Source organism: Coenobita brevimanus, chromosome 46, assembly GCF_032717465.1.
Source record: "Coenobita brevimanus isolate Jiangsu-jjx chromosome 46, ASM3271746v2, whole genome shotgun sequence".
Taxonomy (NCBI): domain Eukaryota; kingdom Metazoa; phylum Arthropoda; class Malacostraca; order Decapoda; family Coenobitidae; genus Coenobita; species Coenobita brevimanus.
The window spans coordinates 365,888-379,118 of record NC_136999.1 but is presented as its reverse complement, the minus strand read 5'-3'; positions in this window follow the sequence as shown (position 1 = coordinate 379,118).

Genomic DNA, 13,231 nt, shown 5'->3' with positions numbered 1-13,231 from the left:
CATAGGGGCTGAGGAAACTGGTGAAACAAAAGACAGAGAAAAGAGAGAAAGTGCTGCCATAGAAACGAAAGACTTTGCTGACAGAGAAACCAGAGAAAGTGCTGAAGTCAACCCAAGGAAAAAGCCACCAGTTGGAGGAGTTTCAATGTTTGGGGGAGGCGGGATGGGTGGGAAGGAGCTACTGGCGAAAGTTAAGCGGAGGAAGACCATGATGGCCCTGGAGAGCGACAATAGTGAAGAGGACGAGGCCAGTACTTCAACCATCACACAGCATTCCACCTCTACATCCTTTCGACAACCTTCCACACCCCCACCTCACACTGTCACCAAACCAGCTTCACCCTTGCAGGTCACTGCACCTAAACGACCTGCCCCATTTGATCCGCCCAAGTCCCCCACCCCACTCAGCTCCCCGTCACCCGTCTCTCCTGTCTTTCTCCCCGGTGTGGCACCTTGCTCAGGTGGGCAGGAGGTAGGCGTCAGCTTCGATCAGCCTGTCTCTACCGACACAACACTGGATAGCATAAATAAGGTCAGATTCTGCTCTGTAATTTTTAGGGTCATGTTGCTATAAGCTTGGTACAAGCCACAGAATCATCTCTTAAGTTGGAAACATTCATCCACAGGTATACAGAACTAGATTTCCAAGCTGAGACTGTCATTGTCACAAATCTTATTGCTTATCTCAGATTTGTTTTTCCAGTTGAGTTTCCAGCAACTATTGGGAAGCAGTTAGCTGGTTTTGGCACATGATTTAATTTCCAGTACATAGAAAGCGTCACCTGTACAGTGGCCAGCCTTAGTATGGGGATGCCTTAAAAGGAGGCATGGCATCATTTAACTGATTCCTTGATAGGTGATTCTGATTTTACAGAGACGAGTTCGAGGCAGTCAGAAACGACGTCCCCCGACCAGAGCTCACAGGAAGAGTGCAGTCACTGGCGAGGATTCTCCTGACTCATTCCACACTACTTCACCAAACACACCAGCTGTAATCTCAGTCACACCAGATATATCTTTACTTACACCAGCCTCTTCTTTGCATACACCAGCCATATCAATACAGACACAACCCACATCATTACACACACCAGCTTTATCTTTACAAACACCAGATTCATCTATACATACACCAACATCTGTACACACGCCAGCTACATCTATACACACACCATCCTCATCTGTACACACACCAACCTCATCTGTAAACACACCTACAGCATCTTTACACACCCCAGCTACCATGACAACACAAACAACAGCCACAACAAAAACAGCATCCTCAACAACAGTAGCAACAAAGGGAGGTGCAGCAGTGGTGGAGAAAAATGACAACTCAAACACCAGTAGTGCCTTAGATATAAATAAACCAAAATCAGCTGGTACTAAGCCAAAATCGGACATAACAGAGTCCAAAGTGGATGTAACTAAACCAAGGGTTGACATAACCAACACAGATTCAGACTTAGATTGGCCAAAATCAGATGCAACTAAGAAGAATTTAGATGCAATTAAGCCAATATCAGATACAACCCAGCTAAAATCAGACATAACCAAGCCAAAATTGGACAGGAATAAAGCAAGTGATGCACTGTTTGGTGGGAGTGACAGTGATGAGGAACTCTTTGGGGGTAAAAAACCGAAGAAGATGAGCCAAGTGCTGACCCCAGGGAGCAACTCCTTGGTGCCAAACAGTGTCAACAAACAGACAGCCAGCAAGGCTATGGGTTCATCATTGTTTGGAGACGATGATGATGATGGTGAGTTTTGAGAACCTTTCTTTATTTAGTCTGAAAAATACACATTTAAGTACAGTATTTTGTGGGTGAGTAAGCTATTACAAAATACGGTAAGCTAGTCTAAGATGTGTTTTATAATCATCAATATTTATTATTAACTCGTAGATGGATTAGTATATACATATACTCACTTTGAAGCACATCACTCATGGTTTAGTATGTATATATACCCTTGGGTATTTAAATATCCCGCTTGGTCACTGGGGGGCTGCCAGTACCCTACGGGGACCCCCAGACAGCTTGGTGCATCAGGAACACAATAATGGTGTACAGTATTTGTACTCCATGATATAAATTTTTTTTTTTTTTTTTTTTTTTTTTTTTTTTTTTTTAAGAGATGGAGGTAACTTTACACTCCCTCTTCTGTCTTTCTTTCCTTCATTCTTTCCTCTTCCTTCTGCGTGTGGGTGACTCTACACTGAGTGACAAGCCAAATGGTTTCCTGTACACCAGGAAATCATTTTACTATGCTGGATGGTAACCATATAACCAAATTTTGGCACCTGGTGGTTTAGTGGGTAATTATTGCGCTCCAATCAGATAGAGCCGGTGAAGGTTTATATCCAAGGGGTGGTTGGGGTTGATTGCTCATGTAATGCCACTCAGGGATGAGTGAGGCCTGTCACTCTCATCTTAAATGTTGGGACCAACTGCCTAGCTTCGAGCTCCTATGCTCCTCATGGGGCAATGTAAGATTGGATGATGGATGGATGGAAAAAACAAACATTTGATATTTTCCATATCTGTAATTAAACAATCTATGGGTTAAAACATCTATATTCTGTATGCACATCAAGCAGGTGTTTTGTAAAGTGATGTTTTAGGCTGTGGCAGTCCTTTTTAAGGATTCATTATTGTACAGAAATTTGTTTCTTGCAGGTGTTCATGCAGTGTAGCCCCTGTGAAAGATATGGGCTTACTGAACAGCCATTACTCAAATCAATCCATTCTCTTTCAGATGACATCTTCAGTTCTAGTGCCAAGAAAGTCAGTCCTCCTCAGACCACCCCTCACAAGCTGCTCGCACCCACACCCACAACTCAGCCAAAGACCACTCTGAAGACATCGACTGAGCCTTTCGATGATCCGCTTCTCGGAAACCTGAAGTGATGTTTGAGAGTAATGATTGGTGGATCTTTGGAAATGAGCTCAGTGAACAGTACACTTGACCAAAAAAGTATCTGAACTTTTTCCATCTTTACATTTTGAAACAGTGGATGAAGTGTTTGAAATAATCCTTTGAAAACTTAATGTGAATGATTCTGTTTGCTATTTTTATCAGTTCATCATAAAGAAGGAACTTTATACAATGTGGGCATGGAATGCACTAACCATTAAAAACTATTTGCCAAGTATAAAAATACAGACAGCAACAATGCTTATTGTGAAACCATCAGTTATCTGATTGAAAATACTTTTTTGATTGAGTGTACAGTCAGGGATATTTTTAAGTTTGTCCACCACTTCATCCTCATCTAACATTCCTTTGTTGGCTAATATTCCTAAGGTGAGAGAGACCTGTTGTCTTTCTCTGACCATAGATGTTTGTCCAGGTGCAGTGCAGAGGTGGGCATCACAAATGAAAATTCAGTTCCACAATGGAAGTCCGCAAACTAAAAAAATTGCCTTCAGCAACCGCAGATCCACAGAATTCTTGAAACTTGCAGTTCCACAAATGCAAACACAAACCATTGTTATCCCTTTCAGTACCATGGCTTCAGCTTCATTTTATTTTGGGTACCATTAGAGGATTATATTAAGTTTAGGATATTTTTCATAATCAAGGGGTTAAAAGTCATTTCTAGTTTACTCATCCACTGCAGTTATATCTATTCATTCTGACTAACAATAGGTGACTTTATGAAGTTTGGAAATTGTTTAAAGTAATGAATGGGATATATAAAATTGCAGTTTGTGGTAGGTGGGGGTTCTCACCATCCACTCACTTGATGTAGTGCTGCTGTCAGGTGTCTGCCCTTTCCTCTCTTCCATCCTTCTTTCCTTCCATCCTCTTCTGTCTTTCTTTCCTTCGTTCTTTCCTCGTCCTTCTGCCTACGGGTGACTTTACACTCCCTCTTCTGTCTTTCTTTCCTTCATTCTTTCCTTTTCCTTCTGCCTGTGGACACTACACTGAGTGACAAGCCAAATGGTTTCCTGTACACCAGGAAACCATTTACTATGCTGGGTGGTAACCATATAACCAAATTTTGGCACCTGGTGGTTTAGTGGGTAATTATTGTGCTCCAGTCGGATTGAGCCGGTGAAGGTTTATATCCAAGGGATGGTTAGGGTTGATTGCTCATGTAATGCCACTCAGGGATGAGTGAGGCTGGTCACTCTCATCTTAAATGTTGGGACCAACTGCCTAGCCCCAGGCTCCTATGCTCCTCATGGGGCAATGTAGGATTGGATGATGATGATGATGATGACAGTTATAGTAAAAATAGAATGTATATTTCACTTATTAGTGGTGATTAATGGAAGAAAGACTGAAAGTTGAGAAGCTGAGGATCAGTGAAATGGCAGATGAATACAGGACCAAAGTAGGGGAGGAGTTAGAATCAGTGAATTGAAATGAAATGGATCTGGACAGCCTGTGGAATGCATATAGGGATTGCTTAGTTAGGAATGCTAAAGCCGTATGTGGTGTGGCAAGAGTAACAACAAAGAAGAAAGGTATGGCATGGTGGGATGAAGAGGTTAAAAGAGCAGTGGAGGCAAAGAAGAAGTGGCTAGAGTGGTTACGGGACAGGGGTTCAATTGAAATAACTGAATATATTGAGAGTAAGAAGCACATAAAGAGAGTAGTGAAGAGGACATCTAGGAAGAAAAGTGAATGCATATTACACTGAATATAGGAAATTACTTTGGAAAGACATGAGGAAATGTAGAAGGGACAGTGGAGAGAAATGTGAAAGTGTGAATGATGTAAGTGGTAGATTATTAACCCATGGGGATGAAGTAAGGACCAGATGGAAAGAATATTTTGAAAGCCTGATGAATGGGAATAGAGAGAGCAGAGCAACTGTAAGCATGATTGGTTTTGGGGGTGTGCAGAGAAGGAATGCAGTGTCAGGAAACGTGACACTTGCACAGGTGAAGGGTGCTCTGAAGCAGCTGGAAGTAAAAAAGCTACTGCATGACAGTATTGTGATACAAACTCTAATGTATGGAAGTGAAGCTTGGACCTTGTTGGAGGGACACAAGTCAAGAGTGAGAGCAGTGGAAAGGAGTTATTTGTGAGGGGCATGCGAAGTCATGGAGACAGACTGACAAATGAGGAAGTGAAAGAGCGTTGTGGTGTGGATGTGGATGTGATAGGAAGCGTTAGGAGAAACACATTGAGGTGGTTTGGCCATGCGGAGAGGATGGAGAGTGAGAGACTGACGAGGAGAGTATATGTGAGTGAGGTGGAGGGAGGTAGAGGGAGGGGGAGGCCAAGGATGAGATGGAGGGATGGAGTGAAGAGGTATATGAGAGAGGGGTGTGTGAGCTGGGAGCAGGGCAGTGAAATGGTGGGGGACAGGACGACATGGAGGAGATTTGTTTTTGGCCATTCCTTACAGGATTAAGACGTCCAGCAATAGATAGGTCAATAGACGAGTACGAACGTTGCCTACTCTTGTCTTATACCCGTTTTCATTCCTTTCCTGAGAGTTTGGTATGAAGCCAATGAATATCAAAAAGAGATGAATCTGATCTTTATCTCTCTCTCTCTCTCTCTTTCTCCCCAGACACTGCCTGCCGGGCTAGGCCACATAGATGTTCGGGGGCATATTTGTGTTTGTGGAAATGCTTCCGCAAGCGCAAAACTGCGAATTTGTGTAGAATTTGTTGCAAATGCAAATCTGCAAACGAAATCACAGTTCCGTAGTTGTGGAATTTGCGGTTTTGTGGTAGGTGGTAGTGACCATCATCCACTCACTTGATGTAGTGCTGCCTACTTCTTCCTAAGCCTTTATCATTCTTTTGCTGTGCCTGCCCTCTTCTCTTCCTATTTCTCCCATCTTTCCTGTCACTTCTTATTACTTTTCTTTCCTTTACAGGTGGCTTTACATTGAGTGACAAGCCAGATAGGTAGGTAGGTAGGCAGTTGCGGAATTTGCGGTTTGTGGATGTAATTGTGGAAGTGCCCAGCTCTGGCTCAGTGTACAGTCATGGATGTAAGTTTGCTTAATATTTCATCACTTCTTATGCACTTTTGCATCTGCAGGTTAATATTCTTATGCTGAGAGAGGCTTTGCTATGTTTCTCTGCACACTGATTTAAAAGTTAGGTTAAGGTTATACTTCTACTTCCTACTTTGTTCTTCTGGCTAATACAGGTATTCCTAAATGGAGAGAGGCATAGTACTGTATGCGTATTTGCTTAAAGATACAATGGCTCACTATTATGTCTCTCTCTTACTTCTACTTGCCAATATTCATAGGCTACTCCATGATATATGATGTGTCAGGGAGGAACGTAATGGACATGCCCAGATTGTGAAGTAGATGAAGTGGAATAATACTAGGCAAACTTTTGATCCTGACTGGAGATAGTGATCTTGTTGGCATAGGAGATTCTATGGCTCCTCTTCCTTGCCCATTTGTTTCTGCATTTGGATGTTTATATTCTAGTATGTTACATGGTTACCTCATTGAGGCTTGAGCATATGATGTCTCTTTCATTTTGCTTTTGACATTTGACTGTTTTAATTGGCGAAAGATAGACATTTCAAACTAGAGGGTTCGATAAGGTCTTAGTAAACCCCAACAGTTTGAGAGGCATTTCTTAACCCCTGCTGTGCTGATTCTCTGTAAGGTTTACCTCCCCACCTTCACTGTTTTATAACCAGTGTAAGGTGTACCTCATGTGAGGTTTGCAGAGTGTCCTGTGCAGACCTTTGTTGACTCTCATATTGAGGTCTGCAGCTCAGCAAGTGTTAGGTCAAAATTTGATGGTAATAGCATTTGTTTATCCCAAGGATGACTTTCTTATTTTACTCCTTCCATCTAACAATTTTATTTAGCTTAGACTTTTTAAACCGGAGGAGTGTGACTCAGTTGGGCAAACTGGTTAGTCTCTCTCTCTCTCTCTCTCTCTCTCTCTCCATTCTTTAAGGGGGAACAACTATGTGGACTGACTAGCTTTTGGTTCCTTCTTTTTTGCATCAAGAAGAAGAAGGGGCTTAGTCCAGGATCAGTACGCAAAGCAAATCACAGATGAAGAGGTGCCAGTGTATCTTGTAAGGCTGCTGGAGCAACAAGCCTCTGGTGTATATAAATTACTACCTTATATTCATGTATATACACTACTACTTTATATTATTGCTATTTTGTGTATTGGAAATAAGGGGTAATTAACCATACTTTTATATGTTATCTTAGGAGGTACTTTGTAATTAATTTGTAATGTGCTTGGTGGTATGGTTGTTCTAGTGCACTAGTTGGAATGACAGCTGTGTATTGGTTTGATCCCCAAGATGTGACTGAAGGTTTAGTCCATCACTTAATGCCACCCAGGGAAGTAGACAGTAGTAAGGTGTAGTCTGCAAAAATACAGTACATTGGTCCATGTATACTGCTTCTCTTCCTTTTCACTGGGCGATTTCACGTGTGTTGTGGGGACGACTCAGTCAGTGCTATCAATGTCTACCCTATATCATATATTCATTTATTATTCCCAGTGCCACACCCTTGTCCAAACCAGCAGGCTGAGCCACCCCCACAATACATTAATCCTCTTGGGAACTGTAAGTTTTCAATAAGTTTCTGGGATATGAACAGAGCGGAGAACCCAGCTATGGCTGCTTCTGCGTGCGCACAAAGAAAAACATTTCCACAGCAAAATTTGCCTCTGGAAATTGGTTGTATTGGTATAAATTGTATACCATCATCTTTGCTAGTGTTTATATTGTAAGTTAATAAAAACACACAGAACTGATGAGCAAAAGTACAGAAATGCAGTGAGAATAAACTTGTTCAAAAGTAAAAGTAGCTTCAAATAACTGCCCAACATCCTTGCACAAAATTTTGCTTGCTCAGTTCAAGAGCAAAAGCATATGTCCAAGATGCAGAATTTCATCAGGTTGCTTGTGGTGTTTTCGTACTTTTGATATGACAATTAGTTCTTAAGTAAATCGCCAAAAGTTAAGCACATTGCATAAAATGTATGATTTGTTTATCTTTTCTTGTATTGTTATTGAACCTGTAAGGTAACTAACATATTGTATATATAAATTATGTACATGTATGTAAATTATGTACATCCTTCCCTGTAACTCATCCAAGTCTGATGCAGTTACTGCTAAAACTTAATTTTTGGTGAATATTTTTGTCCAGAATGACACAAATTGCATCATTCGTTACTCTTTAGCTCAACACTGATATGACACAATTTGTGTCATCATTCCCGAGAGGGTTAAGATACCACCCATTGAATTTTCTGGTAAAACTTGGTTTACAGACTACCCTCTGTATCAGTTACAAAGAGGTACCTTTACTGGAAAGCCTAATCCAGCAAGTATAAGTTGCCTCCATGCCTACAAACTTAGTTGTTTCATTATTCAGTGTTTGTTTGTCGAACTTGACTATAATCATATTGTTTTTACCTGATATACCTAGACCACTCTCAGCTTGAATGTGAAGTTATGGCTGCATGAAATTCAACAAACTTGAGTTATGAGGCAGAAATGAGTCTCATTGCTTACACCTTGAATCAGTCCTCCAGTCTCATAGCACTTGACCATCAGCCAATCTGAAAGAGGTTAGGGATCTTTGTCAGGTTAAAGTATGTGCACTACAATATTTGAGGACGAATATGTACAGGTCATTGGTAATCATGATCAATACAGGCACAAACTGAAATACCATTGTAGAACCAGCTGCATGAAGTAAAAATATTATGTCAGTTTTAGAAGCTGTAGTACTTTACAAAAGTCTATCTATCTATCTGTCTATTGCCGGACGCCATAATCCCGTAAGGGGTGGCCATTTGACTCTGAGTTATTTGTTTTACAGGGAGGGGCACTAACCCTCCACCAACCCACTTGTTGACACGTAGGGAGCACGTATAGTTTGGTTATATGGTTACCACCCAGCGTTGTAAATGGTTTCTTGGCTTACAGGAAACCATTTGGCTTGTCACTCAATGTAAAGCCACCTGTAAAGGAAAGAAAAGCAATAAGAAGTGACAGGAAAGATGGGAGAAAAGTAGTTTTATTAATTTCATAGAAAAAAATAGCTTGATAAATGCTTCTTAGAAAAAGTCCTCTCTCCAAAAGTTATAACTTAAAAGTTTGTAAGTAAGGGAGCAGCTGTAGAACCCCAAGTCATCCAGTGGTCATGTATACATCTATACCATACATGTAGGTTGACTGTGGTTGGTTTATCTTCATGTGAGGGAACAGGACCACTCTCACAACATCAATACTAAGATGTGGTTGCATGATATTCAGTGACCCTTTGTTATTTTATATGAATCAGTCTCTGTAGTTACCAGTTAGATTTATCCTCCGGTCTGACTACGCTTGGCCTTCAACTGAACTGAAGGGGGTTAGGGATCTTTCAGATGAAAACATGCTGATCACTGGAGGAAGCATTCTTCGTTGTGACTGTGAGGACTGTATTCAAAGTGTTTTGAAGAATTCATAACACCTTTTCCACTGTAATTTATTCTGCATACTGCACATCAGTATCCTCTTATATGTTATTCATCCACTGTGTCAGCATTGAGACAATATAAATACCACACAAAAGAATGTTGAGGTGCAGTATACCATATAAATCGGTAGGGAAGAAGTGTTATGAAGCCTCCTATACCACCTACAGTATGAACCTAAATCAAGGCAGTGCAAATGGTTATGTGGGTTATACTGTTTTTACTCAAACTTGGCCTACAGTTGCCATCTCTCCTTCTGCTGCATTGTAATAGGAGGTTAACACAAGAATAATGTGTCAGTCACAAAGAAGTTTTGTGTAAACGATGTTGAGCTGTACTGTCGTCATTTTGTAAACTGGAAAAGGACAAAAATCTAGGCCAAGTTAGAGTACAAAAAGTATACTGTTCATTAACAGTATCTGGTACTGAGCTAAGTTATCAAAATAAGGCACATCATCAAACTGATCTTGAAACCATGTTATATAGATGACTTTGTTACATTGCCTTATTGGTTAATATGTGTGTTACCATATCTGATTGAGCAGCAAAAGTATTTACATTAACCCTGTCAGCCCATTGATGTATTTTTCTGCTTTATTCTTACTTCTCAGCAGGTGACTTTGTGTAGATTAGGAGAGACTTTTGGAACGTGAAGAGTTAAGTATGGTCCTCTTTATCTCCTTCACTGGTGCTGGCGAGGGATGCCATAATACAGATAGCACTCAGCTTCTTCCCCAACCCTCGTAAGGAGGAGGGTGGATTGCAGATGAGTACATGAGACCTACAATCCACCACAGTGACATCTAAATGAGCCTAGAGTTACTGCTACTACTACTACTATTGATTCTTTCACTATGGAGGTGCTCTGCTAAGCAAAATGAAATCATCTGAGAGAGAGCAAGAATAGTAGTAGCAGTGCTTGTAGTTCACCATGGTGAACTGCAGGCCTCAGTTATCCTTCTGCAGTTCACCATCCTCTTTCTTCTTTTAGGGGATAGAGAGGGAATTTAGGGATGTGTGTATAATAGGGCAGTGGAGCCACCTGTTTAAATTGATGCCACCACATGTAGGTATCCTTTTTTGGTGCCAGTGTTGCAAGAATAAGATGAAAAATAACGTCATGGGACTGAGAGAGTCGGTGCATCTCTCTGATATTGAATTACTGTACCTCAAACACTGTTCCTCTTTAGTATTGTAAGCAGAGATTTAACATTTGTCGGCCTTTGTACAGCAATAGGAAATTGCAAAACTCAACAGTTTTATGATTATTCTATAATGTAGTTTAGTCCAGTGTTCCATTGTTTGTTATAACTTATTCCTAGTTTATATTTAGTTTTTACTGACCCCATCCTTACGTAGGAATAAATGGTTGGGATGATGATGATGACGATAATGATGACAAAAGTGATTTTGTTTGTTTAGGTTCTGTTTAGTTGTCCACATCCTATTGTTAGGGGAGAATAAGGGGTGAGGATGATGTCAGTGATTCTGTTTGTCAATTTATAAGACTTGTGAACACTTTTCTGTGTGTTAAAGGGACCATAGTAAATGTTGTGGTGTGTAGTACCAGCACAACTTCATACTGGACTCAGTAGCTGTAGTGTACACTACACATGTACCAAACTATCAGATCATCCTCTGCTCCTGAAAGAAGGAAGTCATAGGCAGGATTTCACAACGAATGAAAATTGTTGTTGGCAAATCAAAACTTTTCAAGACTTCTCACTCTTGCATGTTCTCAAATTCTGAAATGCTTGATTTCAAAGGCTGTATGGAAAAGGAAACTTTAAGAATGTAATAAGTAGTCTACAGTGTCATTAACCCTAAATGCAAAGAAGTATCAAGTACTAATAATTTCACATGTCAAAGAAAAATTCAAATTACATTTATTCACTTTGCTTCACTTTGTTTCATTTTATTTACAGACTCCAACATGCTTGTATGTGTTGGCCTTGGTCACCAAGTGGTGGCTCTCAACATAACTTGATCTCTAACAGCCTGTTTGTTTAGTCCCTTAATCCTGTGTGAGGAGAAATGATATCAGTACCCCTTAGCAAAAAGCTTCAAACTACAGCACTACCTACCATAACACTGCACACAGTTCTTGGTTCAGTGCAAAAGCCTGGATGGACTTCCTTCTAACCAGGGATGAGGGGAAGAGGATGAGCAAGAATTATAGCTCATGAATGTACATAACAGCCAAAAAAATGATCTGACAATAGCTTTTGTGTGATATTTATAAGCCATTGGATAATTAACCTCTTGACTCAGGGTGACCTGCTTTTTTGTTCATCACTGCAAGTGGATTATTTTATTCAAAGTAGGAAAGGCTTCTCACAGTGAAAGGGTTTATTAAGGCTACAGTACAGTATATCACACCTGTGCTGTTTGAAAAGTTTATCTTTGAATGAGTTAAGCTACATCACTGAACATGTATGATAGTCTGCCCTTTTACTGTGAACTACCTGCTTTGCACTTTCTTTTGGTTAACTTCAGACAATTATTCTATGCTGAAGAGAGACATGAGACACCAAAAATTGTGAGAATTAGGCGATACAGAACTTTGCATTTAATTTCAGCTTACATTCAGTATTTTTTTTCAGCTCAGGGAAACTCCCCACAACTGAGAGGATAACACATTAATGACAGAGAATTCAGGAGATATACAGTATATACAGCAATTTATTGGAATTGTGTTGGCCATCACCTGCAAGGTTTACCCATTTATCATTAGGAGCTTGTCCCAAGTTAAATATAATTGTCTGGTGGGAGCAAAAATAAATGAAAAATTTCAGCAGATTAAAAGGTTATATAAGGAGTGACTGAATATGCTGTGTTCGTAGGATGAAAGCAATGGTAGTACTACTTGCAACCTTTGCCTTCTCTGCAGTGTGAATTTGGTGGACTTCAGGCTAAAGTTGCCCTTTTCCTGCTATCCACCATCCTCCTTTTTGGGGACATGGCAGAGATTGAGGGACATTGAATAACTGGGCAGCTCCATCCCCCACTTATATCGGTGCCACCATATCAAGGTGTCCCTCTTCAGCTCCTTTTCATACAGCAGATGTCAGAAATGGCTTTCATGGACCGCTTCACTACTAGAGGTCTGTCCCACATTGAACAATATTGTCTAGAGACAACAAGAATGGCCCAGTACAGTATAATACATCATCATACTGAAGTGTTTAATCAGCTAAATACAAGAGGCTTTTCCTAAGTTGAATAAAATCATCAGGTAGCATCGAGAATGAACTGAAAATATACATCACTGGAGTTAAGGTGTTTATTAGTTAGGTTTGATTAGCAGAAGTTAATGATGAAAATCTAGGATAGTTTCCACTCTTGTAATGCAGTACTGTATTACATTTTTTCATATATTATGACCTGATTACATTTTTTCATATGACCTGATTATGAAGGTGGTTTGAAAAGTTGCCAAAAGATATCATTTTGAAGATGTAATTATAGACCCTCATCAGTGTTACACATAAACCAAGGATGGTGATGATGATGATGATGATGTAACTTTACAGGTCACAAACTCTCCAGCATCTGTGAAGGGGAACTCCTAGATTTAGTATTATATATATATATATATATATATATATATATATATATATATATATATATATATAGATATCTATTCTGTTTGTTACATGATTGTGCTCTCAGATTGTTATGTTGTTGACTTTGTGATAATTATTATAATTGAAGATGTACAGATCCAGATTGTATGAAAAACTATTTTAATACTTTTTAAGGTAACTCACTGTAAACGTGACTGATTTTGT